Source organism: Poeciliopsis prolifica, unplaced genomic scaffold (genome assembly GCF_027474105.1).
Source record: "Poeciliopsis prolifica strain line A6 unplaced genomic scaffold, Auburn_PproV2 SCAFFOLD002, whole genome shotgun sequence".
NCBI classification, from domain to species: Eukaryota; Metazoa; Chordata; class Actinopteri; order Cyprinodontiformes; family Poeciliidae; genus Poeciliopsis; species Poeciliopsis prolifica.
This window is the reverse complement of record NW_026562377.1, coordinates 7,716,524-7,734,257: the sequence shown is the minus strand read 5'-3', so window position 1 is coordinate 7,734,257 and position 17,734 is coordinate 7,716,524.

Here is a 17,734-nt window from a genome sequence, read left to right as displayed (position 1 = left end):
TGTTACAATTCCTTTCTTTGCCTTACATTTAAAAAATCAGCATGCATTACAAGAGCTCAATTTAGAGTCAATAGCTTTTTGAGCAACTAAATAAATAGGTAATATTTACAGCTACAGTCACGACAATAAATACAATGAAATGACACAATTCAGGTTAATAATTTCACAAAAACAAAACAGAATTTAAAAGAAAATAAAAAGCAAATTTTCATCTTAGTTTGTTTCGTCTATTGTTTATTTTTAATATTTTTTCTCTTCTCCTTGTCCAACTCTTATTGAGATAAACTAATCAATTAACCAACAAATTAATCAATCTAGTTTAACTAATTCATAATTTTTTTTTTTTTTGTATGCTTTTCTAATTCCAAGATTATTCTAATATTGAACTAACGTTAGTGATTGCTTTAGAGTTATTGGAAACTCTAAAGTTGATGTAAATGTTAACAACGTTTGTGGTTTAGTGTCAGCCAGCTCAGTCAGAGTATTATCAAGAAGCTCATAAACTGTTCATATCTCATCTGTCGCTCTGTCTGTGGATCTTTTTTCAACCATGCAGCCAACATGCTGCCATAATAAAAACATTTGTGTGGCAATTTGTGGAGGCGTTTTAAGCAAATGTCAGCAAGTCCATGTGCCGTTTTTGTTAACTGTCTCCAACAACACAACAAGGCAACAACACAAACACTACTTCCCGTCAAACTTCAAAATAAAAGCCTGAAACGTAGCGACACACTGTCAATCTTAGAGCAGTCACCTTCCAAAGTATCCTAATAGGAGATTGGCAAAGAATAGCGACTTACTAATATTCTGTTCGGCATATTACATTTCAGATGCAAAAGATTGCACCATTTTTATATCTACACATGCAGTGCCAGGATTCCTGCACAGTTCAAAGTTGTAACTGTTTAACTTTCTTGAGAGTAACAAAATTAATTAGATTTTGGGGAAAATTTTTTCTTGTTTTTATTTGTACAAATTAATTTATGATTAAGTGATCACCATCAAGTCAATGCAGGAACTTGAGGTGTATTTATTTTATTTTTTTTCCAGATTATTAGATATTCCTAAGAACATCTCTATTCTATATATGTGCAATTAGTTTTTTCACAGAGCAGATCTTTTCCTCACAAACAAAACATTTTTTTTCAAAGCTTGACTTGTAGTTTGATATACATCAATAATTTACAATTTTGCCAAGTTATTCTACTAGAATAACATATGTTATTGTCCTTGTGATTCACAAGGTCTGCGACAACAGCAGAACATCCACTTATCAGAAGATTTTGTTTGAAATGATATAACAATTCATGGAGCTGAAATGATGACGTTCTTTTCCGCAAATCAATGCTGATTCCAATCTGTCTCTGTGGGCCATTGCAACTTCTACTCAGTCATTGGTGATGGCAAACTTATTAAAGGTGAAAAATGGGCAAGGCTGAAAATAAGCTGCTTGGTTGTGTTTGCTCTGGGAATTAATTGAAAACAGGGGACCTATATCTGCTCCAATTTCAAGGTTGCCACTTTTACTTAGGTCTCCTGTGTGCTTTCAAGAATTTAGCATTTTTTAAATGAAACTCAGGATGTTACACATTAGCGCACAACATCAGTCATCTCAATTAGGCAAGAGGGAGCTGTGGTCCAAGTCTGTGAATAATTTATTCCCTAATATGTGCAGAGATTGTAAATAGATAAAGCAAAAGCTAAAAAACGTTTTTGCTGTCATTAGAATAGTACCTTTGCAAAAACAGAGCTTCATCCTCCAAACGTTGGATTTGTTCAATTTTCCTGCCTGGATATCGTCTCCTCAATTTCTGTCAGTCTTTTTTTTTTTCTTTCTTTTTTTTCTTTTTTTGACACCAGACAGCTCTTCTTTTCCCATGTCTTTCCACTTGCTGCTGTTAACCAAAGTCATTCAACACAGCAGAGCCAAGCACATTGTAAGATTAACAGCAGACAGAAACAATTGCACAGTCTGGTTGTGGTGAAACGTGGAACAAAAGTGTGTATCTGTTCCTTGTCTATGTGCATTTAGACTCAGCGCAAGAAACAGTGCCAAGCTGATGTCAGCGATAGGACTTAATCTAGCAGCTGCTGGCAGTGTCGCATGCCAACACCTCTGACCGCCTCTTTATCTGACATAAATAAAGATGCATAGTATTCAGTAAGTCATTTTTTAAATGTCAAATGAAATTGAGAAAAAGCTTTTAAATCCCTAGCTTGCTTTTTTTTGTGGAAATAAAGCTATGTCCGGACTTTAACTGTCCGGAGATGGTTCAGGTTGCTGGCTCAGACAATAATGTTTATGTAGCATTATCACAGAAAAACAGCTAAAATAGAGGAAAACATAGAGGTGCTGCTGTGTATTTTTTACACACAAAAGTTAGGACGGTGTTTCTTTGAACAGTCGTGATCCAGCTCTTCTCAGCAAGGCCTGCTACTTTGCAGATATGTATATCGTTTTTATACCCTGCTCCTGTAGACATGCAATGGACTGAAGTGAGGGTTGGTTTATTCAGGTGCTCATAAAAGGGAATACAGTGGAACTACAAAATCTCAAACTAACTGAGGTTGGACCCTAACAGAGATTTAAAAATGTTGTTGATCATGATCTTGATGAAAATAATCCACCTGTCTGCAAGTAGATTTTATTACGTCTATATTCCTCAGTCGAGTGTACATGTGTGGCGTGGATGTGATCCGTATCAAGGGAGTTTTTAGATCTGATTTCCTTCTTCCTTTATCAAATACTGGACCATCATCATTTGCATGGTTTCCAAGCTACTGAAGTGTTTGCTGAAAATGAGTTCACAGAAAACAGTTGATGATTGACTGGCTAACGGTTGGAGACACAAAAGCACAATAGCTGCCTACAGGCGGCAGAGAGCAGGAAGAAGACCAGAATACTGTAATGTTATTTCAACACCAGTAAGTACTATTGTTTCAGCAGAGACCTTGCTGAGCATTAAAAATAAGGACGACATCACAAAGAGCTGGTTAGATAACTGATGGTCAAAGTTCACGCAAACTGGCTTGACAGAAAGTGTGACAATGTCCTTACAAATGAAGACACATTATTATCAGCTTAAACTGTCAAATTGTTTTTGCCTTTGTCATTCATGGAAGGCAATGATTTGTGTTTGAAAATTCCAATAAAACTCACTATATTGCTTTCAATTTTGTATCAGTTAATAGAGTCCGATTAATTATGTTGATGTTCATAAGGTGCCATGCAATGCTCAAAACCCCAAAGACTGCAACAAATCTTTGCCATTCAGATTAGGGGTAATGAGTTAAAAACTGTCCTTTTACAGAGGGTGGTATCTACACAACCCAACTACGGACTACAGACAAGAAAAGCATGCAAATAAGAAGGAAAAAAAGGATGTGTTCCCACAGCAAATGACAAGAATAAGATCATAAGCATGCACAGAGAGTAATAGAGTAAAAAAATGGGCTTCTTTCATCTGAGTAACATTTAATTATGTGCTTGATCATATCAAATGCACCACTGAAAAGTTCACAAGTCCATTGTCTGAGGTAATAAGAAAACCTTCTGGTTACTTTCATCTCTGCAGTTCCTAAAGTATAATAAGCTTTTATCCTCACCATAATTCTCTAGTGTGATTATTGCATTTAAATTATCATTTGTATTCATTAATACAATGCTGCAACTATCTGTTTGAAACATAATATACAAGTAAAGTCACTAATTATTAGAAATCAGAATCTCAGTTCTTTATTCTTTGAGTTTTTTGATAAAGCCAGCAGCACAACAGACACTGAAGTGAATGAAGGAGAGGAACTCTGTCCCTTGGACTCATCCCTCTGTTGTCATAATTTTGGATCCAAATAAAGGATCAGATTTTATCTGTTGTTATAATAACAAGTCATCCTGGGAAAATGTTATTGTTTTCTCTCAAAGCGCTCATCATCAACATCGGCATTGATGGAAGTCTCAATTAAATTCACTGTTTGCTGCATATTTAGTACTGTGGAGCACCTACAGTTAGCAGATGGTTAATATCTCCTCAGGAATATTGTGTGCCTGCTTTGTGATGCTGTACCACATAAAACCGCCACATATTTTTTAACACGTTGAAACATTCTAAAGCCAGAAAGTTACAACATGGAGACTCAATATACATGACCCACTACTGAAAACATACTTAACTGCTCTTTCGACACATGTAACATTTCAACTTGAAATCTTTGAACTTTGTATGGTGACTCCAAGTGACATGGGGCTTCAGTCCCGTTTTTTGAAAGGCATTAATTAGCCCCTTTCAGAAACTCTTCAAGTTGGAGTCGAGGCATCTTCTGTCATTTCTATGTGCTTTGAGAAAAGGTAAGAAGTCAGTCTCACTCACCAAGTTATGTAGTCACATGACAGGTGTTGATGTTTCACAAAAAGTGCCTCTTCACATAATATTAATTTTTAGAAATACTGACAATGTTTGACAGCAATTATAAAGCTATTCAGCCTCTGATCTGGGAGAAGTATTTTCTTAAGGAGCTTGTAGAGAGCAAAGTAGATTTACTTTCAGCTCTGGTTAATTAGTTATTGTTTTTCCCAAGGCTTTGCTTTCTATATTTTGAGGACATCACTTGCTTGCTGCACCAAAATGATCCCTCAGAGAGCACTAAGTTTATGCTGCAGTAAAATCACCACAGAGCAGAACTAAGAAATTCTAGCAGTAGCTTGCTCTAATGTGATTGGTAGCTCACTTAAAATGATAAACTTTCCCAATACAGTCTATAGATTTTTTCTTGTGCCACCGGTTCCCAAATCTTACAGAAAATAAAAGGGCAAAATCCAACACCAATGCAAAATTGTATCTTCAGAACTGTGGAAACATAATAATCTTGCATAGTTTTGTACTCATGTCTTGACCAAAACAAATGCATGTATTGATACAAAAAAATTTACTCTAAAATATTCTTAAATCAAAATTCTTCATACATCACTGGTACTATTGTCGCAGTCCTATTGTCAGATCGGTCTAATTGAAATCAGCACCTTGGCACAGATCCCACAAGTGCATTGCGGGACCTGTGCCCAAGGCACAAAGAGGCATTGTTACATTGCAGGAGCTCTGTTTTCTACTTTGGAGAATGACACTTCTGAGATTCGCCTGGAAAGGGCATTTTGTCAGGCTTATATTTTACCGGCACATAACCCAATAACCCTACTAATGCACCCTTGGCCTGCAATTTGTTCTCGTTTGTCATCTCAGAAAGTGCAAGGGTAAACACCGCACTGAAACATGAGCCCAGCAGAGGTGGAAGAGCTGCATTTACTGCCGTTGCCCTCCACAGCCTCTCTTCAGGGAGAAGGCGCGCAGGCCTTGGGAGAGATAATTAGTATCTTATTTGTGCAGATATTTTTTTCCCTTCTTTTCAACAAAGGTACTAGATCCAACCCCACTTGATGGCCAACTATTTGAAGCCGATCAAGCATAAATACTTGATATTTTACAATGAAAGGTTTTTGTGTAAGTTCACAAACAGCTTTTACAGCATTAATTGAGAAGAAAAAATGGTTTCAGATTCCTTTATAGTCTCAGACAGATTAATGCATGACTCTCAATTCATATTCATTTCTTTCACTGTGGATAATGCTATGCATGAGCTGCTTTTTCTTCTGTTGTCACCATCTGTGGCATTAATCACTCTTTGCTGTGATGCTTCTGCACAGCTCTTGGCAGCCAGAGATCACCTGTCAATCATAGAGGATGTGCCTTTTCTCTCCCTCTGATAACACATTTTCCCAACATACAGCTGATCCTAATAGACCGGTGTAGCCTATCCCGTTTGCATTATTAGTACTTCAAAAGAGATACCGTTTTAAAAAATGACTGCCTTTAAGGTGGGTGCCACATGAATGTATTTTCAGACGCACTTGGCAAGTTTATAAGCAGTAGATCTTGAAAGATTTTGATGAGATTTTGGTGTGATGACAACACATATTTTAACGACAGTGAGAAAGGCAGATTGCAGTTATTAGAGGTTTAAAAAAAGAAAGCTTCCACCTGTCACTGTAAAAGGAGCTTGATAATAAAATGCACCATCTGAAAATTCAAAAGTCTGGTTGGTTGACTGGGTTTGAGTCAACCAACCAGAGAAAAGCATTTATTACATCTAAATGACCAGGTTAAGTATTTATTATTTAAAATGAGAAAATCAGGAAATAACATTGGACAATGCAACATTTAATCATCTTGGAAATGGTCATATTCTGCCAAATGGGTTGGTTATATTACATTATGAAAGATGAGATAGTGTTAATGATCTTTGGAGGCAGATAATATGATTCATCTTGAAGGCGCATTATATGCATTACAGATTTATGCTCTTTCTCGGACCCATCGGGTTTCGGATGCTGCTGTTACTCTCACATCCAAAGACCATTTCCGTAACTTGAATAAAGAAGTTACTGGTTTCAGTTATTAGCTTTGTAATATGGATTACTGCTGTTTTAAAATCAAACACAATTAAATACTCTGACACCAAACAGAGAACTTGCTGCAGACATGAGCTGAAGACACTGATCAAAGAGAATTGAATCCTCAGGTACACCTTTACACACCGGCTGGCTAAAGAATATTTGGATTAGTGGCATTCATGGACGATTTTAAATGGAAATCAAATCTGTTTGTATCCAATAGTTTGCAGAACTACAGAGAATCTGTTAAGATTCTTCATTCTTAACAGATAGAAAATGTAGAACTGTGTTGTCCACAGTTTGTTCCTCCATTCATAAATAATATGCATTTAGCTTGCTATGTAGTTTATGCAAAGGGTGATATTGTAACTGATGTGAGGCAACAGGATGCATACAAATTAAAATCTTTCCAAAATGGAGAATGTATTTCTCTTTTACTAACCAAGTTTCTGCTTTCCCTTTAGTTTCTTAATTAATGGGATCACACGAAGTCAGTGACATTTACTAAGATGCAGACTTGGGCACTCATTCATAAAGCTTGGCTAAATACAGCAGGCACTTTTTAACAAAGTGTGACCCATATCCCATTAATGCAGCTGAGAACATTCTCCAGACCAAGTAAATAGACAATAATTTACCTAAAAATTCAAGGGAATTATTTTAATAAGGCTAGATTTGACGTGGCTATAACTTATAGGATATTCTTTATGTGTAATGCAAGTGTGAGCTATTAACTATCATTTCAGGTTGTATTAAACTTGTGGTACATCAAAGTGCATAACATATATTCGATCGTTCACGGTGAAACACAGCTAACAAACAAAATTGTGTGCTTAACTGTTGTGCTTTGATTTTTATAAAATAATAAAATCTGACCAAAATTGCAGCTACATTCCTACATGTATATGTCCTACATTTTAGAACTAAAATAATGTCTTTATCACAGATCTTATGGCACATTTCTGATTAAAGGCTAATAAACCTGTGGTTTAATTGGGAGACAGTTCTACTGCATTTATAAATGTTTAATGTTTTAATTAGTACCAAGGTCAAGCTGAGTGCTCTTTACCGCGGACAGCAGCACCTGATAAGTCAGATTGAAATTAGACAAAAAGAAATGCTGATGTTCACTCTGCGCAGTAAGGCTCTAGTTTAGCACAGCAAGGCATCACCATTTCAACTCAGTTTGAAAAGAGAAGCATACCTAATGAGGAAAAAAAAAAGAAGGTAATTATAGTGTAAATTGGTTTTGCAAAGAGGTGTCCTTGATTTTATATTCTCATTTCACGCAGATTTAGATTGAGACGGTGTTGATATTCTCCAGTATCGGTTTGATGTTTTTGAGGTTGCAGTTTTTTAAATAGCGGCCAGCATGGAAACGACAGTAGTTCTGGTCAGAATCTTTGTTTACAAAAATCAATGAAGTGAAACAACTTGAAACTGGTTGAAAATGTGCTGCATATAGAGCCGGAAGTGTTGAAAGAAAAACAAATTTGATAATAAACACTTATTACTTATATTGCAGTTATTTCAGCATTATTTAGGGTGCAACTTTAATGCACTTGGAGTTAAAATGTGACCAAACATAGCTGCAGCTGTGAAGAAATATGTTTTTATCATATTAGCTGGCCTGGACACACTATGTTTATTGATGACAGATGAATATGTTTCCAAAGTCTGTGGTTAGGGTAATTTTAGCTGACAGTCTCCTTAGACAGGGGAGGAAAAAGAAAATGTGGAAATGTTATTTTGAATGAATTCAAAGAGCATTTGTTTTCTTGTCAGTCAGCAAATAAACTTTACAGAAAGAGACTTAATCTGTTTCCTAAAGGTTATTCACCTTAGAATATCCTATCAGCTGCACGGCAATGTGAATATTATCTTTTTTCTCTGACAGATAAAATGCAATGCTGAAGTAGCATGTGTGAATGACAGTGATATGATTGTGAAACATACATTTAACTACTGTACACATTTTTTCTGCTTGTTTGAGTTGTTATTTTTGGGATTTTAACACTATTTTGTATGGTGCTGAAATATCTTCCTTTTCAGCAGTTTTACCCTCCTGTACTGGATTCCCTCACAGGGGGGCCAAAGACCTTTGAAGCGCAGCACATTTGCTTAGCTAGTAGATAATTTCAGATATCTGCTTTAAAAAGCTGCTTTAAAACAGCAGCTCATATCTGCAAGGATTTAGACACCATGTTGCTTGTCACTCCTTGCCCATCTCAATTGTTAGTATTCTTGCAGCCTGTGTCCATTATATAACAATGCCTTTCTTCCACTGGAACTGCTCTCCGCGTGGCTAGCGGCCAAAATGCCAAACAAACACTACCACACGCCTAGAGCTCTTTAAAGTGCTAAAGAGGGTTGGATTTGTTTATCGCTGCCCTGGCAGGTTGGATGTCCAACAGTTCTCCTGCATTGTGGAGCATCACTGTCAAATTATATTTATAAATAGCTTTTTGGCTCAATGCATGTGCATCCTCTTTACCGAGTCCTTGAGTGTTGGCACAGTTCTGCCGTCTGTCTGAAAGCATTACAAAGCTGAAATAAAAGGGTGCACTTTCCTACTTTGCATAGTGTTGGCTGCAGAAGATTTGTGTCAAAGTTCCATTAAACATATATGGCTTTGGATGTCATGTTTTTTGGTTTGTTTTATTAGTAATGCATTTGATGATGACTTTTATGTTTGGGTTTGAGTTCAACAAGGGAGCAGCAGCAAAATTAGAGGGGTTCATTTTATTTTTTGCACTGTCTTTCACTGTTAGCACATTTTAATACACTTCAGTGTTCTAAATTTTATATCAGAAACAAACATACAAAACAAACATATATAAAATCAAATTAAAAGTAAAGGAATACATTGCTATAAAACTTAAAAAAGTTTAAAAAAAAATAACACTTTTGCCATCTGCACTCTACTGCCCTCTGTGTGGAGTGAAAACATGTTTGCCTGCTTTCTGATTTTCTATTTCTTTTGTATCTTTTTAACACTTATGTGCTTCAGAGCATAAAACCAATTTAAATGTAAGACAAGTAATCACATAATTAAATTTTTTAATCAAGATGTTTATTTTTATGGGTGAAAAAAATTTGTAGATAGATGGCAAGTGTAAAAAAATAAAAACAAAACAAAAAATCAGGAAGGGGAGCAAACACATTTTCACACCACTGTAAACTAGTGCACCAAATTGCCTACAGAAATCACCTGATCAATAAATGTGACATATGAGTAATTTAATCAAATACAGCTGTTCTCGCCTAAGGGGATTTTTCTGGGTAACATTTGTGAATTAGGAAAAAAAAATGTGGAAATTGTAAGAGAAGTACTAGAAAATTCCTGAAGAAATTTAACCAGGGCCTGCCAAAGTGTGCCCGTCGGTTTGGACCCAGCGTTCTGATGCTAAACATTAGCGTCAATGCTAAGCTTTGCTAAAAATGACAAAGTATCATGTGGAGAATCACAAGAATGTTCACTAACATGGACTTGCACCATTCAGTATGTTAAAATATGTGTATAAGCTAAAATTTTCCAAAATGCTAATGTTAGTATGAATACTGTCAGTAGCATGTGGACCATTACTAGCATGTTCTCTGTAATTTACTTACTCCATTCACCATACCAAACATGGGTAATAAGTCAGAGAAATACATAATACCTCATTTAAGGTAAAAGGCTAATGCTAATGCTCAGCCTTGCTGTGCAAGGCAGAGCCCTAACCTGAGTGAAAAAGATCATGTTGGATAATCTTATTGCACTGCCTATGGCAGTGCACTAGTGGGGAACAGTGAAATGCTCAAGTTTGTGATGTTAATGCTCTGCCTTGCTGTGCAAGGAAGAGCCCTGACCTGAGTGAAAAAGAGAATGCAAGCTGATATCATTGCAGTGCCTGTGGTGCTGCATTAGCCACAGACAAATCTTAAGGCTTTTATTTTGAATTTTTTTTAAAGCTTAATTTAAAATTGCCAAACTAATTCCATGTGTAACAATGCTTGGTTAAAATAAGTTAGGCCCAAAACACAAGCAGTTCTAAAGTCCAGCTTTTTCCTCAGAGTTCTGCCAGAGTTAGAACTACAGTGATGCGTTTTTGTAGTCCTAACCACTGGCCCTGCTGTGTTCTGTTGCTATGGTAATGGATCCTCTGTCAGCTGTGAGTCAGACAGGGGGAGACATAATTCAATCAGTCTGAAGCAGCCATTTTCACTAAAATAGGTATGAGGCATCACTCACATTAATAACAGCGACGAGATAAAAATGGTGTGCGCTGAGGTCTGACATTTTTCAGAAATACATGGAAGTGAACCTGGCTGAGCGAGTGGAAATCCTGTCGCATCTCTTTGCTCTGAAGCACCTAGACAGAAAACCGTAAGCCCTAGGAAAATTTTGAAAACATTTTACCGGAGCAGGCATGCGTATCTATGTCATGACAGGGTTAGATACCAATAGGGCGATATTTGTGGTCAAGACGGCAATTTAAAAATTTATTTGGGGTCAGAATCGCACTGCTTCCCACACTCTAACGAAACGTCAGTTAGACTCTAGTTTCGGCAGTTGGTAACTGACAAAAAATTTTTGATCGTTTTTCGTTTTTTACATCGCCATCGTAACTCCAAATCCCACCAAAAGTAATAGCACCCCTCCCGGCGCCGAGCCGCACGTTTTGATACCACTTTTGTGGGTGGGTTCGCATCGGTACGAGCCGCATTCCGGTTGACGGCGTGAAAAATAAATAAATAAAGAGACATTCTATTAGGTGAAGAACAATAGGTGCCTGCCATGCAATGCATGGCAGGCACCTGACTTTGAAAGGCAGTGACTGACTTTCAAAGTCAGTCACTGCTTATGCATTGCTATGGGCAAGCCCCAATTAAAGTTGTTGATGCTGCACAGAATCACAACTTTTGAGGCTGATGGAGAAACTGTAGAACTTTAAAGTGGAGTCCCTGAATCTGGCTTTAACAGAGCCTGAACATCAACAGGCAAGAAGTAAACCGATGTTGAAAGAACAAGAAAGCCATTTTGGGTTGCAGTTAGCACCACATGGCCATGTTGGGATACAACAAACTTGAAGATGTTATTCCACAGTGTGAATTATTTTTAGCATTTAGTGGATGGATGAATGGACTGAGCTAACTCAAGGCTGTGAAGAGTTGAGAATCGGGTGAAGGGCTGCCTTTCAGTAGCATTTCAACCTTAAACACACTGGGATGATCAAATGTGTTAGAATGACCCAGTCACATTCTGTGGCCTAATTTGACAAGCTTCAGATGCCTCTAAATGTGTGAGGATGATTGAGAAAGTTGGTTCCAAAAGAAGAGGCTGCTTCTAAATCATTGTGCTATCTGGATATAATCTGTTTCAAAAAATTTAAAAGAGAGCATGCAATATTGTCCATGTCAGGGTAGTCTTTAGAGGCAAATGGAGCGATTCATTATTCATATTCCGAGCATTTTAATCCCAGATACAGTATTCCAAAACTATTTAAAAGTTATATTTCCAATAATGGTAAAATGTATATAAGCTCTGGTCATTTCGTCCCTTTCTCAGTTCTCTGAAGACAGAGCAGTGTTGTATAAAGTACTGAAATCTCGGAGTCAAGTAAAAGTATAGGTACCGCTCCAAAATATGACTTTGGTAAAAGTAAAAGTCACTGATTGAAATGTTACTTGAGTTAAAGTCTTAAAGTCAGTGGCGGACCTAGACTTTTTTTCAAGGGGTGGCCAAAGGGTGAGCAAGGTTTTATCAGAGTGGTCCATATACAAATGATGACTGAAAGGAAACAAATATTTTCTCACACTCAAATTAAAATGGTTTATTTAACTAAGATTTGCCATGACCAAACAAGACTTTAAACGGCACTATGGACCAGTGAACATGTAAATGTAAACTCAGAGCCCAGAATATGACCAAAAACAAATTCTCAAAAATAAATAAATAAACTGGTGCTTCTGGTGTGCAATAGGTTGTGCTGGGTGGGGGCAGTTCAGTGCCATTTCCTTCTGCTTCACTGTCTTCCTCCCCAGAGTCTGACTCTGAATCTGTATCACCCTCATCTCTCTGTAAATACCTGCAAAACTCCTAGATGGTGTAACTCTAAAGCGTTGATGTGTTTTTGAACAAGCAGGACCCACATGTCGGTTTAACCAATGAACAGCGTCGCGCATCGAGCTGCCTTCAGGGACAGTCGGAAATTACAGTTTTCCTGGCAAATCTTTGCCGATCTCATTAGTATTATATTTTAAAATGACCATTTCCAGTGGGGTGGCCAGGGCTCTGTTGGGGGTGGCAAGTGCCCCTCTGGCTCCGCCACTGCTTAAAGTATCTGAAATGTCTTGTACTTAAGTATGGAAATTACTGTAAAAATGGATGTACTCAAGTAATGTAATGAAAAGTACAAGTAAAAAGTAAAACAAGGCAAATTCAGTTTGAATGACATTTTTTATATTTTGGTAAACTTGTCAAATACACGTAAAATAATGTACACAACCAAGTGCAGGCAAAATAAAACCTGCTTAATAGATAAACCTGCAGGCATCATTTAGTTAAGAAAATGAGGTGTTTACTTAAGTCACAAGGTTAACTTAACCTGCTTTACAACTGAACCAGCTTCTTAGTAAACCTTCCAGGACAGAAAATACAAAGTTTCTATAAGCCTCAAGTTTTCCCTTTAAGTAAGGTCAGTGCTGAAAATGAGAAAAATAAATAGTCAGTACAAGGCGACTGTGATTGTGTGGCAGAGTTGTCGTCTTGCAATCGGAAGGTTGTAGGTTCGATTCCAGTTTCCTCCTGCCACATGGGCAGGAGGAAGGCAAGGCACTAAACCCCAAATTGCCTACCGGTCTGCGTATCGGTGTGTGCGAATGGGTGAATGTGACTCTAGTGTAAAGCGCTTTGAGTGGTCAAAATGACTGGAAAAGCGCTATATAAGTTCAGTCCATTTACCATTTACAGAAAATGTGGCCAACATGAAGAAAAAAACAAGTTACGATTACTCTATTTCACACACTTGAGGTGTGCACACAACTGGTCATTATGCAAAAGAAAAAAAGAATTGGGAAGGAAATGCAGCTTATTTGGCATCTGAAGAGGGAGAGCTTTTTTGTTAACTTGGTGTTTAATGGGAGAAGCGAAGCAGACCTCCGTGCAGCTGAAACCCCACCTACTCAAATAATCCAGCAAATACTCTGATTGGTTAGTGCTCAGGTGGTGGCGTTAAAATTTTCGTTTGTGCAGCTTTGGTTTCCGAGATATTAAAAATTATTTTTTAGGCCATCCAAAATATATACTTTTTAAGATTACAATTACTGGAAATGTGTCATGAATTTTTTGTCAGTTGGTCACAAGGCAAGAAATCTATTTCCATTAGTTTCTCAGGAGAGTTTGGATGTAAAATTTGTTGACTCTCCCTGAGTGAACCTCCGACACCTTGAGGAAGGGGGAGACCTAGAAAACGGCTGGCCGAAATTAGCGTTCATGAATCGGATCAACATTGAGCCAGGCGCCGCTCACACTGGATATTGGAATAGCCAAAATCCAAATTGAAAACAACTTTGCTGCGTTTGTTTTAACGGCACAAACCTGCAAAACGAACCAGCCCACTTTGGTTTGTTTTGGAGCAAAATGCGGGGATGGTGAACTCTGGATGGCCTAAAAATCATTTTAATATTTCGGAAACCAAAGCTGCAAAAACGAACATTTTAACGGCACAGACCAAACGGAGCACTAACCAATCAGACTGTTTGCTGGACTTTCTGACGTAGGTGGGGAGAAGCGAAACCGGCGCATCCTATTGGTGGTGATGAACACCAAAGCCCAGGTAAGCAGGCTTTGTTGCAGTTGGTCAGTAGGTTGGTCAAAACATTTGCGTTTCTCTCTCGTTTTTTTGTAACCAGTAACTAAACCACACATTGAAAATGTATCAGAGTAAAAGTATGAAATTAAGTTCAGAAATGTAGTGAAGTAAAAGTGAAAGTTATCAAAAATTTTCTTACTTGAGGAAAGTATGAAGTACTCTAAAATATACTTAAGTAAAGTAGTGAAGTATTTTTACTTCGTTACTATACAAGACTGAGACAGAGAGTATTGTTTATAACATGCTAAAAACTGGAAAGTATATTGTTTCACAACGGAGCATTCAAGGAGTGTAGCTCTGCTTTCTCTAATATCCTTTTTCTATGTTAATGCTGATGCACTGTTCTTGCTGACACAATCCAATCACGTCCTGTATTGACATTTTCAGTCCCCGGAGGAGGAATTATCTTTTCACTTCTACTGTTCTGTTTTTCCTAAGACACCCAACTAATATATGAGGATCATATTCATCAAATGTGTGCCAAAAGCACAATTTCTGAGCCTATTTACAAATGTCTTTCCCACAGATCTGGATGCAGATTTCAGGTTAGACACAGAACTGCTTTTCAAAAGTCACTTTTGCTTTCCTCTGGCAACTGATGCAAAATTAGAGTCAGCTGGAAAGGCTGAGCATTTATGTAGGACACAGAGAAGGACGTCAGAAAGGATTTATTTTTTGTTTTTCTTAAACGTATCATCCGTCTGTATGCCTTGCACTATAATGTTAATTGACAAGAAAACTGTTAAGAAACTCATTAAATGTTAAAATATAAATTATTTTGGGTTATGGCCTGTGATGTTGCATCAATTTAAAATTGACAAAACATGCATATCTCTAAATACCATATTATTGTAAAAACAAAAAAGAGATAAATAAAATGTGTCAGACGATTACAACAATGTTTTTGTTTTTCAATTTGAAGGTAAAATGTATGCTGTACATTTCAAAATCAAACAAATTAATTCTAGGTGACTATAAATAATCAGTGGTCAAAGGTGCACGCAATATTAAACTAAGACCTTATTAAATCAGCCCGTAATTCAGTTTTAACATTTGGTTTTCTTCGGTAGGCGGCTTTCATTAATTTCAGTAAATATAATTTTTTTTTTAAGTTGTCCAGATGAGATTTTTCTTCCATTTTCTCATTTTCACTTTTGAGGTAAAGCTGCAGTTTTCAGAGAGAAATCAAAAAGAGTTCAAATGTGCTGCTCAGAAGAAGAACAGAAAATGTTCCACTTACATCAGAGTGCAGTGAAGACCTTCATCATCAAGCCCTGAAGAAAATAGTGAACAGCAACGATGTAACACATAAATACATGTGACTTTTTTTTTTCTAAATAATTTAAAATATAAAATGTAAAGTTGTCAGGAAGGCTGGCAAGAGGCTGTTTGTGGCATCAAAGAAACTGCAGGAATTTCTACTAATTTCAGGTTGTGTTATACTTATGCCAAAAAAAAACATTGTCCATATGTCTGGTTTAAGGAGTCAAGGTAAAAGAAACAATCTTTGCTTTGCTGAAATCTCCCAGAAACTTGAGAAATAATGGGCTGTTGTTCAATAATAATTCACAACAACCCTAACTTATATTGTAAGAAACAACATTGTCATTATGAATCATCAAAAAAGCACCACACCTTAGAAGAACAAGGTAGTGGTTCAATCATGCCTGGGAATGACCCTGAGTTATGAAAATATAAACAAAGACCTGTCAGGTATGGTGATTTTTTTTTTTTTAGATACGCTGTTACTACGATACAAAACACAGATAAATACAAACAACTGCTAACAAATACTCAAACCCATCAAATCCAGACAGAACGAAACATCAGTTCTAAACTTTTAGAAAAAATAGAAGCTTACTTATCACAATTGTGAAACAAAGTGAGGTCAACGACATGACATCCCAAAAAAGGATGTCAATGACCTCCAGGGAGGTCAATGACATGACCTCTAGGGAGACCATGTGTCTGGAGGGACAAAATGCAGCAGAAGGAAACTGTAAAACAAAACAAATCAGACTTAATGACTTCACAGCATTGAAAAAGGAGACAGACAGTCCACAGATGGACAAGAAAGGGCAAAAAGCAAAATACATTCTTGTGAGGAGGAACAGATTGAGGCCCTGAGGTGTGGCATCAGCTCCATCTTGTCTGTCTTTTGAGCCCTATAACACATTTATTCAGTTTAGCAACTCACTATTTTTGCATCAGTCCCTAGCTGCCCTTATTTCACAAGCCTTGCGCCTAAATTTTAACAGAAGAAAATGTCTTGGTAACATGTTGGCATTGGTAACTTTTACTGATTAATTATTCTTAATCAGTAAAATGAGCTATATTTTTAATTCAACACTACTGACTGTTAATGGGAGTTTAATTGATTACCTGGAAGATAAAGAGAACTGATTAAGCTGAAAATATATCGGATCGTACAACTTTTACAAGCTAATTTGGGATGCTTTGTCAGAGTTAAAAAATTATGTTTATCCTTTTCTGAACATCATTACATCCTGTTGTCTCGAAGCAAATGAAGAAAAGAAAAGTTCAGGTTTTTCAGCCACACACACATCTGCTTGCTATGTTTTCTCACGTTTCACTGTGTTTCACCAACAATGTCGATTTTGAGAGACTGATGCTTTATTGCATTCACATAAATATGGATGCTTGTCCTCTGAATGTGCACATATTGATTGCCACATAAAAGGTGCTATTTGGTTTGCAGTGCAAATTGAAGTGTAAACATTCTTTGTTAGGGAGATCATGCAAAGGTTTGAAAAATGAGGAGTTACGTTTTCTGGTCAAAGGACAGTTGCAGAAACCGTGGAGTTTTTGCAACTTGTAAAGTCGTTCTGCGTTACCCCATCAATATATGTTCCCATAGGGAACACAGAGGATGACTGTAACAGAGGGAGCATTATAACACCATCAGTTCCACTATTTAGGGACAGATAGAAATCTTGTGATTCTTTCATTATTTAGCCATTCACTCCCCAACGCCACATGGTGGAAGTCGGCGCTGAAAGCTGGCGTGTAACAAATTTATTGAGAGAAAATTGATTTAGAGGTAAGAAAGTATTTTTTTTTTTTTACCTAAAGTAAATTTTTTTTGGTACTTTTATAACAGGAATCAAATAAATATTGTAATTGGGAATTGTAGCTTCTCAAGCAAAATGTGGTGCATTTCTGCTCAGTTAATTTCAAAGCACAATGATAATATAGTTAGCTAAACAGTGGTCCTTATGTATTTAAATAAAAGCCTTTCTTTTAATTTTATTAATTTCAAAAATCACAACTTTGCTCTATTGACCTACATCAGAACATATTCTTCACAACAGAAATGTTTCCATGTCAAATGAAAACAAAGTTATTATTTAAAGTTGGTGATGATAAGATCTGTTATCTAATTTACAGGGCACTATTATAACTTTACCAGTTCTCT